Source organism: Vipera berus, assembly GCF_964194415.1.
Source record: "Vipera berus genome assembly, chromosome: Z".
NCBI classification, from domain to species: Eukaryota; Metazoa; Chordata; class Lepidosauria; order Squamata; family Viperidae; genus Vipera; species Vipera berus.
In genome coordinates this window covers 41,394,400-41,405,643 of record NC_138205.1, presented here as the reverse complement: position 1 = coordinate 41,405,643, position 11,244 = coordinate 41,394,400, and the positions used below count along the sequence as shown (strand labels likewise).

Below are 11,244 nucleotides of genomic sequence, written 5' to 3'. Positions count from 1 at the left end.
GATGAAAAATGAGGGTAGAAATTTTTTATGGAAGTATAAAGAAAGAGAAAGAAACAGAATTATGCCATACAATGGTATGGCAAACAGACACTGGTGCAAACATTTCCCTTGATATTGCCTCAGTTTTTCTTCTCATACCTTCTGTTTGGGCAAATGGTGAGGTCTTATTCACCACTTCCAGAAAATCTGAAAAATTCACAGTCCCAAGTACTATAAGAGAGAAGGAAGGTTACAAGTGAGAGTGACATAAATATGTGCAGATAAGCAAGTTGACAGACAGAGTAACATTTGGTGTGTGTTATAACAGGTGTACAATATGTGACCCTTCAAACTTGAGCCAGGATTTTCAGCATCTCCAGCACCTTGCCCAATATTTACAGACAACAGTCTTTCTGGCAAAAATAGTTGATGGACTAGGAAGAAGTAAACAGTAAGCATAACAGCACAAAGGGAAGGCTAGATCGGGGCCTCTGTAGGATCATTATAGGGTTGGGCATGCATAGAACTTCATGATAATATAGAAATGGCTTCTGTTGCAATGTTGCAAGTATGCTTTTTTCAGTCTGAATGCACACGCACACACCTCACTCTTCAGGAGCCACTGGCCAAATATAGAACGTAGAATGGATGACTTGGAAATTTTCAGTCAGCATGGTTTCTCAATTGGAAAGGAAAAAGGGCTTTTTTTGGTCATAGAATGCCCAGAACAGAGTTCTGGCACCTTTTTTGGATGGAACCTTGTAGGGCTGGCAAGGTGGGTTGTATGATGTGTGTGAGTTCCAGCACCTTTTTTTTAACAAAAAAAGCACTGGAAAGGAGCATATCAAAGAGTATACGTGTACATATACAAAGTATACAAAAATTATAATGGCTGAACTTCATATATTATGCACAATCAAATGTGATATATTTGGTTCCGACTCAGTGAATTCTGTAATTCCAATCAATGGGTGTGTTTGCACAATACAGTTAGCCATATCAGGTAAAAGGGTATCTGACAATTTAGCACAACATGTTGAATTGGATTAATGTTAACCTTGTATTGGTTCAAAATGTTCAGTGTACTCACACTGTTTGATTAGTTTATAATTCAGTCTGCAAATCTAAATACTGTAATAATCTAATTCAGGCATCAAGTTGAGCATGTTGTATAAATGCAAAAGCAGTTCAAGGTATCAGGTAACACCTCTAAAAATTGTACAGCAGGTTATTTTCTTTTTCCCAGGCTGTAAAGTTCATTCAGTGATCTAAATATGCAGGTAAGCTGGCTGCCATTTGCATGACCCCCATTGCACAGGGCTGAGTGAGACAAACTGAAATTAATGCATACATTGATTTCCACATAATCTAATTTCGGGAGGATATCAGCTTTCCCCAGATAGCATGGACTGTGAGTTCAATGACTGCTAACAAAACAAAAGCCGGGTTATTCACATACCATCCACATTCATTAACTGAAGAGCACAATACATCTCATCTCTGGTCACTAGGATCTTGAGAGTGTGAAGTACAAATAGGAGTTTGCTGACAGGAACTCTGCCACACTTCAAGACTTTGAAAACAGCAGAGATTCTAGAGAGCCCTGAACACACGATACAATCTGAAAAGCAAAATACTGTTCATTAATTATATCCACAACTGGCTGAAACTGGATAGAATTGAAGGCAAAGCTACATGAAGAATGGACAGAGATCTGTTCTGGGTCTTGTGAAATTCCCTTGCTTGGTAATAGTGCAACCCTACAGTAGAGCAGGAGATGTACATTTTTATAATCTTGAGGGCATTTTTTTTGAGGGCAAAAGAATAATTTGTAATTCCTGAGATTGTTCCACTCCAAACCCTCTAGATGCCAAGTATTTTTCAGAAGAAAAGATACTTCTAGTTCAGTTTTCTATGAAGACTTCATTGGACTATGAAAGAATTAGTGATAAAGACAAGAGTGATGACAGGTTCTCAAAGTAGAATCAGTGCAGAAAAAACAAATATGTTTATGAAAATATATCAAAGATAGACTTGTCTACTAACAGGTAATGGAACAGAATACAATGGAATGGAATGGAAATTGGGCAGAAGAAAGTTGGTTCTGAAAACCAAATCAAACAGTGCAAAAAGAATGAAGTTAAAGAGTGCCTCAAAAGTGTGTGGATTCAAAGCACATTGATTGATTATTTGGGTGTTTACTTTTTTTAATGCCACTTTAAAAAATTTCCCTGTTGTTCCCTTCTCTCACCTTTCCTTTTTAGCTGTAATTGTTTATTTTTTGAAATTTAATAAAATTATTTTTTAAAATGCTTTCAAAAATGGGGCAAGGAGAGAGGATTATGTTATATGACTATTAAAACTAGGATTTAAAATTAGCACTAAGCACAGTTATCTTAACTGGAGACCAAATCAGTGAACTGTTTTTTTTAAATCTCATTTATATCCCGCCCTTCTCTGAAGACTCAGGGCGGCTTACAATCCAAAGCACAAATCAATGTGCTTAGCAATAGCCTTCATTCTATGTATATGCCTGCTTATTAGGGCTTTCGCCTCCCCCCCCCAAGCGGCATTATTACAAAGTCAGCTTTTTGCCCCCAACAATCTGGGTCCTCATTTTACCTACCTCGGAAGGACGGAAGGCTGAGTCAACCTTGAGCCTGGTGGGACTCGAACCTGCACTAATTGCAGGCAGCTGGTGTTACTTAAGGAGGCATTAGCCCACTGCTCCACCAAGGCAGTGTAACGGTAAAGCGTTCTGTATAATACGCCCAAATTCTAGGCATCTCCATCTTGTTTTTGTCTTGGACCACAAAAATTGTTTCTAGAATTCTGTCAAAATGACAGTATCTCTGCTAAGCCTGTAGTCTACAGTGTTGACTGGACAACTGAAACTCTCTTGCTCTAAAATGGTTCATATTTTTAACTGCAGTTTGTGTTATTACTGTGTCTGATTTAATTTATTCAGTTGTGAGGCATTTTTACAAAGGGTTTCAGTATAGCAGTGCTTGAATGAAGAAATATTATTCGGGGGTGGTGTGTCATTTATTGTCATGAACCTCTTCACAAATAAAGCAATGTTCAATTTAAAACCATACATGAATATCCACTAAAGGTAGTGCTTGACTTATGACCATATTGAGCCCAGTTTCCCTTGCTAGGCAAGACAGTTGTTAAGTGAGTTTTGCTGCATTTGATGACTTTCCTTGGCACAGTTGTTAAGTAGATCACTGCAGTTATTAAGTTAATAACATGATTGTGAATTGAATCTGGCTTCACAGATTTGCTTGTCAGAAGGTCATAAAAGGGGATCACATGACCTTGGGACACTGCAATCGTCATAAATACATCCCAGTAGCCAAGTGTATGAATTTTGATCATCTGACCACAGGGATTCTGCAACAGTGAAAACAGTGGAATGCAGTCATAGGTCACTTTTTTGAGTGCCGTTGTAACTTTGAACAGTTGTTAAATGAATGGTTGTAAGTCAAGGACTACCTGTACTAGCATTAATGGCAGTTTAACATGAATCATTCAATATTAAGCTATCTTTTTAAAAATATTTAATAAAATGGACTGATTAGGATTTGTGTTTCAAATAATGAATTAAAGCACTATACATATATTATTTTGGGTGATAAAACAAAGAAAGCAACAAATCAAAAAAGGAAAATAATTGTACACAAGGGAGCTTTTCACCAACACAAGACTTCTTTCATTGAGACAAGGCCAAATCACATAAATTACCTTCCCAGGCTGTGTCCTTGATAAACTGGGTATTAATGTCTCTCCCCCTGTCATACACAGTTATGTGGACATTGTAGGTAACATTAGGCTTCCTGCCAAAACATGGATAGAAATTTGATTATCATTATAACCTCTGCTTATTATCATTATAACCTTTGCCCTGTACACCGCCCTGAGTCCTTCGGGAGAAGGGCGGTATAAAAATTAAATTAAATTATTATTATTATTATTATTATTATTATTATTATTATTATTATTATTATTATTATTATTATTATTATTATTATTATTATTATTATTATTATTATTATTATTATTATTATCTTTGACCTCAAGGCTGGTGTCTCCTAAATCAAGTTTAAAATCTTTCATATCTAGAAGCAAGTCACTACAGATAGTCTCTAAATTATGACAGTAATTAAGGGTGGAATTCCTGTCCTTAACTTATGCAATCATAAAATGCGACGTCATGTGACCACATTTTTAGCAGCAGCAATCTCCACAATCTCTACTGCTGTCATTAACTGAATCTTAATAGTCATTATGTGAGGACCCACCCTGCTTCATGTCATTCTCAGCTCGTCCCTTTCAGCCATGAACTTTGGTAAGATGAGGGACTGCCTCATCAGCCTCCCCTTTTTTCTCTCCCCCTGCCTATCTTCCCCCCCCCTAACCCTTTTGTACAGTGGCATTCCTTAGTGGTAATAGTGCTGGAGCTGAAGTAGAAGCCTGGGGAGGGTGGAGGTGGCTGGCTGAGACTGCTGAAGGTCCCAGGCCTCTGCCGCACTGCTGCCAAGGAGTGCTGCTGTGCAAGATGGTCAAAAGGCAGAAATGTGTTTATGTGTGGAGGGGAGAGAGGCAGGTGGGAGTACATGAAGTATTCTGCAGGCTGCCAAGCCCTGGAATTTTGATCACATGACTCTGCAGATGCTGCAATGGCCATGCAGGTGACCTGGTGTAAGTGAGATACCAAAGGCTCTCTGGATGAGTTTGGTCTTTAAAAGCTTCTGGAAAGCAGTCAAGAGTAGGGCAAGTCTGACTTATGGATGAAGACAGTTCTATAGAACTGGGGGCCATGAACAGGGTTTTCTGGACTTGACTTCCTTGATATGTGGAGGTGGAGAATCATCAAGTGATTTTCCGCAGTACATCAGTTTTTGAACCATTATTGACTGTTCCTAACCATAAAGACCCAAAGTAATAAATGTAGGGCATTAAGACACAATCCAAACTCTGCCGTTTTTACTTGCATTGCAACACTGCATACAAATAGATAAGGGATAAAGTTTGCATTACAATGCCTTAACACTTGCCCCTTGCCATCTCCTCCTCTTAATTTATATGCTCAACACCTCAGCTTTCATATGTCCCTCCACTATGCACACACACACACACACACACACACAAACACACACACACACACACACACACACACACACACAGCTATATTCATGTACTACACCTCAGTACTGCTTCATCTTTGCAAACCATCATTATTAGGATCACAGACAGGCATAATGACATTTTCTTTCTTTCCTTACCCACTAGGTATATCTTATTATTTCTTTGCTGCCCATCCAAACCTTTATAGTTTTGATCTTGAGAGCTATTGACGCATGCATGCAGAATACATTAACACGCAAATTCCATGAATGGAAATAATAATAAAACCTTTATTGTCAAAGTACAACATGTGTACATTGAGATTAGCTGAGCCTCCCCCCGTGCTCCCTCCCCCCGACACACAGTGACAACAAACCCTCCATCCTACCACACCATGTGAACCAACTACACCACACACCGGCCTCCCAAGTCAATTCTGCATAAGTTCACAGAGATTATATCCCATTCAAAAGCCTAACAGCCCACGGATAAAAGCTGTTTTTCAGCCTGTTAGTACGGCTGGCTATACTCCTATATCTCCTACCCAATTGTAGGAGAGTAAAGAGATACCGTCCAGGGTGTGAGTCATCCCTGAGAATCTTCCTCACTCTTCCAAGGCAATGAGCCCTGGCGATGTCATCCAATGGTGTCAGGGGACAGCCCACAATGTCTTGTGCTGTGCTCACCACAAGACTTTCCTGTCTGCGGCTGTCAGACCAGCATACCAAACCACAATACCATACGAGAGGACGCTCTCTATAGTAGACCGGTAAAAGAGGGTCATAAGCTGTTGTTCTACCCTGTTCTTCCGCAAGACCCTAAGAAAGTTAAGCCTTTGTTGGGCCTTTCTAGCCACCTGGGTTGTATTAACTTTCCAGGTCAGATCTTCACAGAGGTAGACACCCAGAAATTTAAAGGAGGAAACTGTCTCCACACAGTCCTCCCCGATGTAAAGTGGGGCAGGTTTCTCCTTTTTTCACCGGAAGTCTAACACCATCTGTTTCATCTTGCCGATGTTTAGGTGCAAGTTGTTGTTACTACACCATATGAGAGATCATAGAGCCCCAAAACTGAGAAAGCCAAAACAGGGAGAAACAGAAAGAACATCACAGAGGAAAAAATAAATAAAAGGAGGTAGTATGGAGCATAAGCAAGAGGCCACTCACTTGCTCTTTTTTGTTGGCACAGATCGTGAGACATGGCTGTAGAGAGAATAAAAATTATTATTGAGCTGCCACTCACAGTTCATCATTCAAGTACTTTTATGTAGAACATGGAATAACAGGCCCAGAGCAATTACTGTGCCACAATTATTAAACGGCAGCTTTAAAGTTGGTAGTAAATCAAATGTTCGTCTGTCTTTTGACTTAGCGTGTTCTGTGAATCCAACCATTTTGGGTTGTTTTTCTCCCCAGCATTTGTTGGTTAAGCAAATCATGGCATTGCTTGATGTGAAACTCCAACCAATGCATGAAATATGTGAAATATGATTATAGGAGTTTTTGTTGCATGCTTAAAGATGTCTAAGAGAACGAGTAATCCTGCAGGCTACTTTAACTATGCAGATAAAAAAAAATCCTGTTAAGAATTACAGAAATGGCATAGGAACAATTTCAAGGGGGCAGGAGGCTGACTTGAGTTCCTCCTCTTTTCTGTATGCACCACTAATCTTGCAGATTATTGTGCAAAATTAATTATGGAGGAAACATTAAAGAAGGGAAGAAAATTGCCAACCAGGATGTTTTAAAATGAAAAGAAAAAATAGACATACACCAGATACATTGATGAAATTGCAAAATATTTTTGAAGGAAGATTTTTTTCCCACTGATAGAAATTTAAAAAGCAAACAATCCTCCATCCCCTACACATGTTACATTTACTCTCCATATTTACGGTAAATGTTCAAAGGTTTCTCCTTCTGCCAATGAAAATCTGCAGCAGAAAAAGGATTAGGCACAGTAGAAGGAAGAAAGAATGGCTGATTTGGCCCATTACAAGCTGAAAAAGAATTTTTACCTGCCAGAAGAGCTGGCGCTTTTTCTGCGTGAAGGGGACGGTCGGGTTTTGCTTGGAGAAGCTTGCTTTGAAGAGACTTTGGGAACTGTCTTATTCTTATTCTCTTTTTTCTTCTTTTCTACTGAAGTTAGTGGTCTCCTCAACAATGTTTCAAAGGAAGTAGTAATCTGATAGTGAGGACAGCAGGATTGTGATAATGCACGTTACTTTATACACTGTCAACACACATAGTATAGTAGTATAAAGGAAAACTTTTATTGGCACTTGGCCAATAAACATTGTTAACATTGTTAACATTGGTAACATTGTTAAAGATGGAATAGTCTGGTTAACCCGAGATGCCGGTATGCACAGCCACTCAGTCTTGGCAGGATTGAGTCGAAGCCTGTTTCTCCCCATCCAGACCTGGACCGCTTCCAGGCAACGGGACATCACGGCGAGGGCATCACTGGGTTGTTTCGGGGTGGAGAAAAAAAGTTGGGTATCATCAGCGTACTGATGATACCCCACCCCGAAACCACGAATGATCTCGCCCAGCGGCTTCATATAGATGTTGAACAGGAGGGGTGAGAGAAACGACCCCTGAGGAACTCCACAAGCGAGAGGCCTAAGGGCGGACCTCTGCCCTCCCGTCAACACCGACTGCGAGTGGCCCAGGAGATAGGAGGAGAACCACTGCAAAACAGTGCCTCCCACTCCCAACCCCCTGAGATGCCGCAGTAGGATACCATGGTCAATGGTATCGAAAGCCGCTGAGAGATCTAATAGGACTAGGACAGAGGAACAACCCCTGTCCCGAGCCCGCCAGAGATCATTCACCAGCACGACCAATGCCATCTCCGTGCTGTGCCCAGGCCTGAAACCCGATTGGTACGGGTCCAGATAATCAGTTTCATCCAGGAACAGAGGAAGCTGATGCGCCACCACACTCTCAACAACCTTCACCAGAAAGCGAAGGTTGGAGACCGGACGATAGTTATTTAAAACTGCCGGGTTCAGGGCAGGCTTCTTGAGGAGGGGTCTCACCACCGCCTATTTCAGGGTGGCGGGGAAGACACCCTCCTTCAAGGAAGTAGTTATTACTGCCTGGAACCAGCCTCGTGTCTCCTCCCAAGCCGCATAAACCAGCCAGGATGGGCACGGGTCCAACAAACAGGTGGTGGAGCTCAGCCTCCTCATCATCCTGTCCACATCATCAGGGGAAACAGGATCGAACTCAGTCCAGATAACATGCTCAATATTAGAAAGCCCGTGAACTACTTCTGCAAAAGCATTTGCCCATGAGAGGGGCTATGGTAGAAAATAGTTCTTTACATTCGGAATGTTCCTGCATCTTTTCCAAGGCTGTATCAGCACACTAGCCAATCTTTTGGCCCTATTAAGTAATGGAAGGCTGGATCTCACTCTTCTGTGTTATTTTTCTCCTCCTTGTAACAGGAGGTCGAAAGGAAGACTCAAAAGAAAGCAGGCAGGGGCAAAGAACTGGAGACATTATGTGATAGAAACATTCATGGAAACCTAATGGGGAAAACCTTTTCAGAACTGCAGAATCAGTTTAAAGTTTTTGTTCACTTGTAATAAAAAAAGCACTTGTTGGAGTTAGAAAACCAGTGGGTGGAAAGTTCTTCAAAGATAATTTATCCAAGGAGTTGTTTTAGGAAGACAACCACTTTGCACACATGGATAAGAGAGTCCTCACCTGGGTGTCTTTATCTTTGGTTTGTGTGCTTGTTCTTGGGGTGGTGACTTTCGGAGGGGACGGCTTCCTAAGTGGTGTCAGGCGTCGCATGAGCATCTTATTACACTGTCCAATTCAAAATAAATGTCAGTTCCAAAGTGGAAAAATAGTACCAAAATACACCTCATTGTTTAACATGGGAAGAGCATTGCTACTTGGTTTTAATCTCTCAGTCTTTCCCATGACTATTATGTGTTTTGAGGGTAAAGTCAATATTGCATTATTTATTTCTTAAATTTATTATCCTTCAGGAGCTCAAAGCAACATATACAGCAACCCATCTACCCCCCCTTGCCTGTTTTCTCAAAGCAATTCTGAAAGGTCAGGTGGGCTGAGAGAGAATTCTGCCCCAAAGTCACCCAGTAAGCATTCATGCCTGAGGGTAGACTTCATCCGGGGTATTCTCCAAATCATTGTTTATCAAATTTGGCAACTTTTAAGATTTTTAGACTATCAGCTCCCAGAATTCCACAGCCAGTAATTCTGAGTTGGTCCGGGCATCTTAAATTTGCCAAGTGTGAAAAAACACTGCCCTAGATCATATGTACAAACGTGTTCATCTAAAGGAATTCCACTATGAATTCTACTAGAAATAATTTAGAAATATTCCCAGCAGATTTCACAGTGGCATGAAACTAGCAATGTTACTCAGTCTACATCCATTTACTTTTCCCCAAATAAAAACATCTCTGCCCCCTGAAAGACAGAAAAAATATTATTAACAAATAATGTTTTTGGAAATAATTTAATATATCTTAATGAATCAATTCATTAAAGTAGCTGCATCTTTACAACTACTTAGTAAAGCACCTGTGCTTTTTATAGGTTTTCATAAAAAACTGGAAAAAAATGTGGTTACTTTAAAGAGGGGCTATACATATGCCCTAGCACATTCCAAATAGTCTTTTAAATTTTGTAGCATCCGTAGCCTAGAAAAGAATAAAATCTCTAATATTTAATAGCCATTGTTACGCTTATGTTCCACAGAATCTTAAATTATTATCTGAGTCACAAAGTAAAGGTTTGAAATTGGCCAATGTCACAGAAGTATGACTACTGAAAGGAATGTTTTCCTATAAACCTTTTCATAGTAACATGTGAGAAAATAAGGCTTGTTTATACATCTGAATAAACTTGTTCCTGTACCTGTTTATGCTTAAATACATCCAGATTTCCAAATCATTTATGCAAAATACTTCCAATATTGCTTGCAGGGAACACAGGCAAAAGACTGGATGCTTTGTGGAGTTATCTGTCTGTTACTGTGAGAAGGTCATGTGAGACTAAGTTTAGCATGACTCTTTCAAAATTCTCAGTGTTTATGTAAACCTGAATGTTTCTGCAAGCACATTCAGATAAGGATTAAACGAAAACCGCATTTAATTTATTCATGATTCTTTTTACTTTTACCTAAAGTTGCCCTAAAATTCAATGTTGCTAATTGCAGTTGGTGTTCAGTGAACATTCAGTGATATTTCAGAATCATTATTTTTTCTTTATTTACATTGATCCCTCTGGTTTAATTTCTTTAATTGTGAGGACATTGTGATGCCATTCATTGCTATAGAACAACTGTCCTCAAAGCATATGCTATGTATTGATGATGTATGGACCTATGTGCAGTGGCTAAAGACACTGAGCTTGTCAGCTGATTCAAGTGCTGTGCAACAGGGTGAGCTCCTGTTCTTACCCCAGTTCCTGCCTGGTTTGAAAACATGCAAATGTGAAATAAGTATTACTTTGGTGGGAAGGTAACAGCATTACATGCACCTTGGTGTACAATCATGCTGGCCACATACAGTAACCATGGAAATGTCTTTGGACAATGCTGGCTCCCTTGGCTAATAAACAGAGATGAGCACTGCCCTCTAGAGTCGGACATGACTGGATTGGGGAAATCTTTACCTTTAATCTTACTGCAAAGATCATGATTCTCACCTGAATTGCTTTATCAGATGTTTGAGGCAGGGTAATTCTGGGAACCACTGGCCTATAGGAAATAAAGAAGGCAATCCATGAGATCATGACCTCTGTCCACCTTTTTGTGCAATAAATTGAATTCTTTCAAGAATAACTCCAATAAAGTAATTAAATAGCTAGCTGAGAAAATGAATAGATATTTGAGACTGGGGAGCTTCCAAGACTGAGAATACATTGTTGAGGCAGCCCTAATTATGAATGCTGGGCAACTGGACCTAGCCACAATTTAATCTCCAGCAGGCTTGTAATAAATGGGCAATCCTCCATTCCCAATTCCTTCTTTTCCCCACATTAAGAAACAGAGACTCTAAGTGGATATAAAAGCAGAGCTACATGTCTGGAGGCGATAAAGATGCTGAAGTGTGACCCTGAAATCTTTAAGGGAATTTGCAGGAGCTAA

General features: G+C 40.0%; 1 long non-coding RNA gene across 1 annotated transcript; it reads right to left on the bottom strand.

Annotated features, from left to right (window-relative positions):
• Window positions 1–3,741: 3,741 nt before the first annotated feature.
• LOC308677103 lies at window positions 3,742–7,203 on the bottom strand. Its single transcript, XR_014028421.1, has 3 exons — window positions 7,127–7,203; window positions 6,276–6,311; window positions 3,742–3,818 (listed from the first exon to the last, which is right to left on the bottom strand). It is a non-coding gene; the product is annotated as an uncharacterized lncRNA (long non-coding RNA).
• Between the last annotated feature and the right edge of the window lie 4,041 nt (window positions 7,204–11,244).